Source organism: Lynx canadensis, chromosome B3 (assembly GCF_007474595.2).
Source record: "Lynx canadensis isolate LIC74 chromosome B3, mLynCan4.pri.v2, whole genome shotgun sequence".
Lineage (NCBI taxonomy): Eukaryota > Metazoa > Chordata > Mammalia > Carnivora > Felidae > Lynx > Lynx canadensis.
Window position 1 is genome coordinate 69,894,171 of NC_044308.2, and position 6,455 is coordinate 69,900,625.

Sequence of the window (6,455 nt, forward strand, 5' to 3'; positions counted from 1 at the left end):
ATGGCGTTTATTTTGTTAAGGTGTGTTCCCTCTATACCCACTTTGTTGAGATTTTTATCAGAAATAAATGTCGAATTTTGTCATATGATTTTTTTTCTGTATCTATTGAGATGATCTTATGATTTTTATACTTCATTTTGTTAACCTGTATCATATCGATTGATTTCTTTGGATGTTGTATCACCTTTATCTCTGGAATAATCCCCACTTGATCAATATGTATGATTCTTTTATATATTGTTGAAGTTAATTTGCTTATAATTTATTGAAGGTTTTCACAGCTACATTCATCAAGGATATCAGCGTGTAATTTTTTTTTTTTTTTTTATGTTGTCCTGGTGTAGTGTTGGTTCAGGGTAATGCTTGGGAAGCATTTCCTTCTCTTCAGTGTTTTGGAAGAGTTTGAGAAGGATAGGTATTAAATATGCTTTGAATGTTTGGTAGAATTAACCAGTGAAAATGTTTGGTCTTGGACTTCTGTTTATTGAGAAGTTTTTGATTACCAGCTCATCTTGTTACTAGAAGTTGGTCTACTCACATTTTCTATTTTTTTATGATTCAGTTTTAGAAGATTATGTGTTTATAGGAATTTATCCATTCTTCTAGGTTGTCTAATTTGTTGGTGTATACTTGTTTATAGTACTTTCTTATAATCATACTCTATGGTATCTGTTGCAACCTCTTTTATTTCCGATTTCATTTATTTGAGCACTCTATTTTTTATTGGTTAGTTTAGTTAAAGGAAAATTTTGTTTATCTTTTCAAAGAACAAGCTCTTAGTGTTATTGATCTTTTCTATTGTCATTTTAGTCTCTATTTCTGGTCTGCTCTTTATTATTTCTTTCCTTTGGGTTCTATTTTTTTTTCTGTTGTTTTCTGTTACCTATTTCATTAATTTCTGTTTGTATTGTTTATATTCTTCTTTATTTGTTTTTAATTTGCCTTTTCTACTTTCTAATTATTTATTTTAATTTTTTGTTTTAATCCCAATTAGCTGTTTTGTTAGTTTCAGATGTATGTTATTGTGATTCAACAGTTACATACATCACCTGGTGTTCATCATAAGTGCACTGTTTAATTGCCATTACCTATTTAACCATACCCCCAACCTCCTCCCCACTGGTAACCATTAGTTCTCTATAAATAAGAGTATATTTCTTGATTTCTCTCTCTCTTTTTTCCATATGCTCATTTGTTTTGCTTCTTAAATTCCACATATGAGTGAAATACGGTATTTGTCTTTTCTAATTTTTTTCACCTAGCATTCTACTCTCTAGCTCCGTCCATGTTGTTGCAAATGGCAAGATTTCATTCTCTTTTACGGATGAGTAATATTCCTATATATGTATATTACATCTTCTTTACCTGTTCATCAATCCATGGATACTTGGGCTGCTTCTATATCTTGGCTATTGTAAATAATGCTATTATAAACAGAGGGGTTCATGTGTCACTTTCAATTAGTGTTTTTGTATTCGTTGGGGAAATACTCAGTAATGTGATTACTGGATGATAGGGTAGTTCTATTTTTAACTTTTTAAAAAAGTTTATTTATTTTGAGAGTGGGTGCACACACATTAGTGGGGGAGGGGCATAGAGGGAGAGAGAATCCCAAGCAGATTCTGTGCTCTCAGTGAAGAGCACAACACAGGGATCAATCTCATGAACTGGTAGATCATGACCTACAATGAAATCAAGAGTCGAGTGCTAAACCAACTGAGCCACTCACATGCCCCTATTTTTAACTTTTTGAGGAACCTCCATATTATTTTCCAGAGTGACTGTACCAGTTTGCATTCCAACCAATGATGCATGAGTATTCCTTTTTTTCCTCCAAATCCTTGCCAATACCTGTTATTTCTTGTATTGTTGATTTTAGCCATTTTGACAGATGTGAGGTGATACCGTAGTTTTGCATTTCCCTGATGATAAATGATGATGAGCATCTTTTCATGTGTCTGTTGGGCATCTCTGTGTATTCTTGGAGAGATGTCTGTTCATGTCTTCTGCCCACCTTTTAACTGAATTATTTGTTTTTTGGGTATTGAGTTTGATAAGTTCTTTATATATTTTGGATACTAACCCTTTATTGGATATGTCATTTACAAATATCTTCTCCCATTCCATAGGTTTCCTTTTAGTTTTTTCGATTCATTCATTGTGAAAAAGCTTTTTATTTTGAGGTAGTCCTAATAGTTTATTTTTGCTTTTGTTTCCTTTGCCTCAGGAGACATGTCCAGAAAGAAGTTGCTGTGGCTGATGTCAAAAAAGTTAATGGCTGCATTCTGTTCTAGAATTTGGTGGTTTCAGGTTTTACATTTAGGTCTTTCATCAATTTTGAATGTATTTTTGTGTCTGGTGTAAGAAAGTGGTCCAATTCCATTCTTTTGCAGGTAGCTGTTGAGTTTTAGCAACACTATTTGTTGAAGGGACTTTTTCCCATGGATATTCTTTCCTGCTTTGTTGAAGATTGATTATATAGTTGTGGGTTTCTTTCTGAGTTTTCTAGTCTGTTCTATTTATCTATATGTATATTTTTGTGCTAGTACCATAAGGTTTTGATTACTATAGCTTTGTAATATAATTTGAAGTCCAGAATTGTGATACCTCCAGCTTTGCTTTTCTTTTTCAATATTGCTTTGGCTATTCACGGTCTTTTGTGGTTCCATACAAATTTTAGAGTTGTTTCTTCTAGTTCTGTGAAGAAGGCTATTGGTATTTTGATAGGGTCTGCAGTAAATGTGTAGATTGTATTGGATAGTATAGAGATTTTAACAATATTTGTTTTTCCAGTCCATGAGCATGGGGTGCTTTTCCATTTCTTTGTGTCTTCTTCAATTTCTTTCATAAGTTTTGTACAATTTGCAGATTATAGGTCTGTCGCCCCTTTGGTTAGGTTTATTCCTAGGTATGTTAATGGTTTTTGGTGCAATTGTAAATGGAATTGATTCCTTAATTTCTCCTTCTCCTGCTTCATAATGGGTGTATAGAAATGCAACAGATTTCTGCACATTGATTTTTGTATCCTGAAACTTTACTGAATCCATCTGTCAGTTCTAGCAGCTTTTTGGTGGAATCTTTCAGGTTTTCTATATATAGTATACTGTCTTCTACAAATAGCGAAAGTTTTACTTCTTCCTTGCTGATTTGGATGCTTTTATTTCTTTTTGCTATCTTACTGCTATGGCTAAGACTTCCATTACTATGTTGCATAAAAGTGTTGAGTATGGGCATCCCTATTTGTTCCTGACTGTAGAGGAAGAGCTCTCAATTTTTTCCTATTTAGGATGGTATTACCTCTGAGTTTATGTATGGCCTTTATTCTGTTGAGGTATGTTTCCTCTAATCTATTTTGTTGAGGGATTTTTATCATGAATGGATTCTTTTTGCATCTATTGAAATGATCATAATGTTCTTCACTTTTATTAATGTGGTGTATCATGTTGATTAATTTACAGATATTGAACCACCCTTGCAACCCAGAAATAAATCCCTCTGGACTGTGGTGAATGATTTTTTAATGTGTTGTTGGATTCAATTTGCAAGTATTTTATTGAGAATTTTTGCATCTGTGTTCATCAGGGATATCTATAGGTCTCTTTTTGAGTGGTATCTTTATCTGGTTTTGGTATCAGGGTAATGCTGGCCTCATGGAATGAATTGGAAGTTTTCCTTCCTTTTCTATTTTTTGGAACAGTTTTAGAAGAATAGGTATGAGCTCTTTAAATGTTGGGTGGAATACTCTGGTTTCTCTTCAGATTGTATAAATCTTTCGCCTTTTAATGTTGGGTGGAATTTGCTTGTGAAGCCATTGGATCCTGGACTTTTGTTTGTTGGATTTTTTTTTTAATTATTCAATTTGTTTGCTGATCATTGATCTGCTCAAGTTTTCTATTTCTTCCTGTTTCAGTTTTGGTAGTTTATATGTTTTTTAGGAATTTATCCATTTCTTCTAGATTGTCCAGTTTTTGGCATATAGTTTTTCATATTATCTTATAATTATTTGTATTTCTGTGGTGTTGGTTGTTATTTCTCCTCTCTCATTTTTGGTTTTATTTGAGTCCTTTTCTTTTTGATAAGTCTGGCTAGAGTTTTATCAATTATTTTGATTTATTTTTAAGGAACCAGTTCCAGGTTTTATTGATTTGTTGTGTTTTTGTTTGTTTGTTTGCTTGTTTCTATATCATTTATTTCTGCTCTAATCTTTACTATTTCCTTCCTTCTGCTGGTTTTAGGTTTTGTTGTTCTTTTTCTAGCTACTGTATGTGCAAAATTAGGTTGTTTATTTGATATTTTTCTTGTTTCTTGAGATAGGTTTGTATTGCTATAAACTTCCCTCTTAGAATTGCTTTGCTGTATCCCAGAGGTTTTGAATTGTAGTGTTTTCATTTTAATTCTTTCCATGTGCTTTTTAATTTGTTTTTTGATTTCCTGGTTGACCCATTCATTGGGTTATTTAACTGCCATGTATTTGTGTTCTTTCTGGATATAGTTTTTGTGGTTGACTTCTAGTTTCATAGGGATGTAGTCAGAAAAGACACATGGTATGACTTTAGTCTTCTTGAATTTCTTGAGTTTGTTTTGTGACCTAATATATGATCTATTCTGGAGATAGTTCCGTGTGCAATTGAAAAGAATGTGTATTCTCTTTTAGGATGGAATATTCTGTGTATGTTTATTAAGTCTAATTGTTCCAGTGTGTCATTCACAGCCATTGTTTCCTTGTTCACAACTTGTTTAGATGATCTGTCCCTTATTGTATGTGGGGTGTTAAAGTCAGGACTATTATTGTATTATTATTATTTCCTTTACATTTGTTATAAACTATTTTATATATTTGGGTGCTTCCAACTTGGGTGCATAAATATTTATAATTGTTATACTTCTTGTTGGAATGTCCCCTTTATTATTATACAGTGTTCTTGTCTTCTCTTATAGTTTTTGATTTAAAAGTCTTTTTTGTCTGGGCTCTCTGCTCCTCCATGTTCAACAGAAAGCTGCTTCTTCTGGTGTAGTGCCAGCAGTGTCCCTGAGAAATGATGGAGAAGGTCATAATAAATGGATTTGGGTGTATTAGGTGCCTAGTTACCAGGGCTGCTTTTAACTCTAGAAAAGTGGATATTGTCACCATCAGTGACTCCTTTATTGACCTCCACTACGTGGTTTACATGTTCCTGATGTTCTCATATGATTCCACCCTTGGCAAGTTCCACGGCACAGTCATGGCTGAGAACAGGACACTTGTCATCAATGGAAAGCTCATCTTCATTTTTCAGAAGTGAGATCCTGCCAATATCAAATGGGATGAATCTGGGGCTGAGTATGTTGTGGAGTCCACTAGGGTCCTCACCACCATGGAGAAGGCTGGGGATCATTAGAAGGGTGGGGCCCAAGGAGTCATCATCTCTGACCGTTCTGCTGATGCCTCCATGTTTGTGATGGGCGTTGAACCATGAGAAGTATGATAACTCCCTCAAGATTGTCAGCAATGCCTCCTGCACCACTAACTGCTTGACCTCTGTGACCAAGGTCACCCATGACAACTTTGGCATCGTGGAGGGACATGTGACCACAGCCCATGCCATCATTGCCACCCAGAAGACCATGGACTGCCACTTTGGGAAGCTGTGGTGTGATGGCTGAGGGGTTGCCCATAATATCATCCCTGCTTCTACTGACACCACCAAGGCTGTAGGCAAGATCATCCCTGAGCTGAATGGGAAACTTTCTGGCATGGCCTTCCATGCCCCCACCCACAGCATGTCAGTCATAGATTTGACTTGCCAAATATGACATCAAGAAGGTTGTGAAGCAGGCATTAGAAGGCCCTTTGAAGGGCATCCTGGGCTACACCGAGTATCAACTTTAATAGTGACATGCACTCTTCCACCTTTGATGCTGGGGCTGGCCTTGCTTTCAGTGACTACTTTGTCAAGCTCATTTCCTGGTATGATGATGAATTTGGCTACAGTGACTGGGTGGTAGACATTGTTGCCCACATGGCCTTCAAGGAGTAAGAGCCCCCTGGACCACCAGCCCCAGCAAGAGCAACAGGAAGAGAAAGGCTCTCAGATGCAGGGGAGTCTTTGCCCCAACTCATCCCTCAACACACTGAATATCTCTTGACCTCCATAGTTTCCATCCAAGAGTCCTTGAAGAAAAGGAGGGGCGTGTGGAGCTCCACCTTGCATTGTACCGTCAATAAAGTATACAGTACACAGCCAAAGAAAAATCATAGAAATAAAGGGTATTTTGTCTGAAATAAGTATTGCTATTCTGGCTTTATTTGATAATCCATTTGCGTGATAGACATTTTTTGTTCCTCTCACTTTCATTCAGTAAGTGTCTTTAGGTCTAACATGAGTCTGTTGTAGGCAGAATCTTGTTGTTTTATTTTATTTATTTTATTTTTTTTTTATTTATTTTATTTTATTTTATTTTATTTTATTTTATTT

The 6,455-nt window shown here is 35.4% G+C and overlaps 1 pseudogene; it reads left to right on the forward strand.

The window, feature by feature from the left end:
• The first annotated feature begins 5,039 nt into the window (after window positions 1-5,039).
• LOC115516165 lies at window positions 5,040-6,069 on the forward strand (annotated as a pseudogene).
• Window positions 6,070-6,455: the final 386 nt, after the last annotated feature.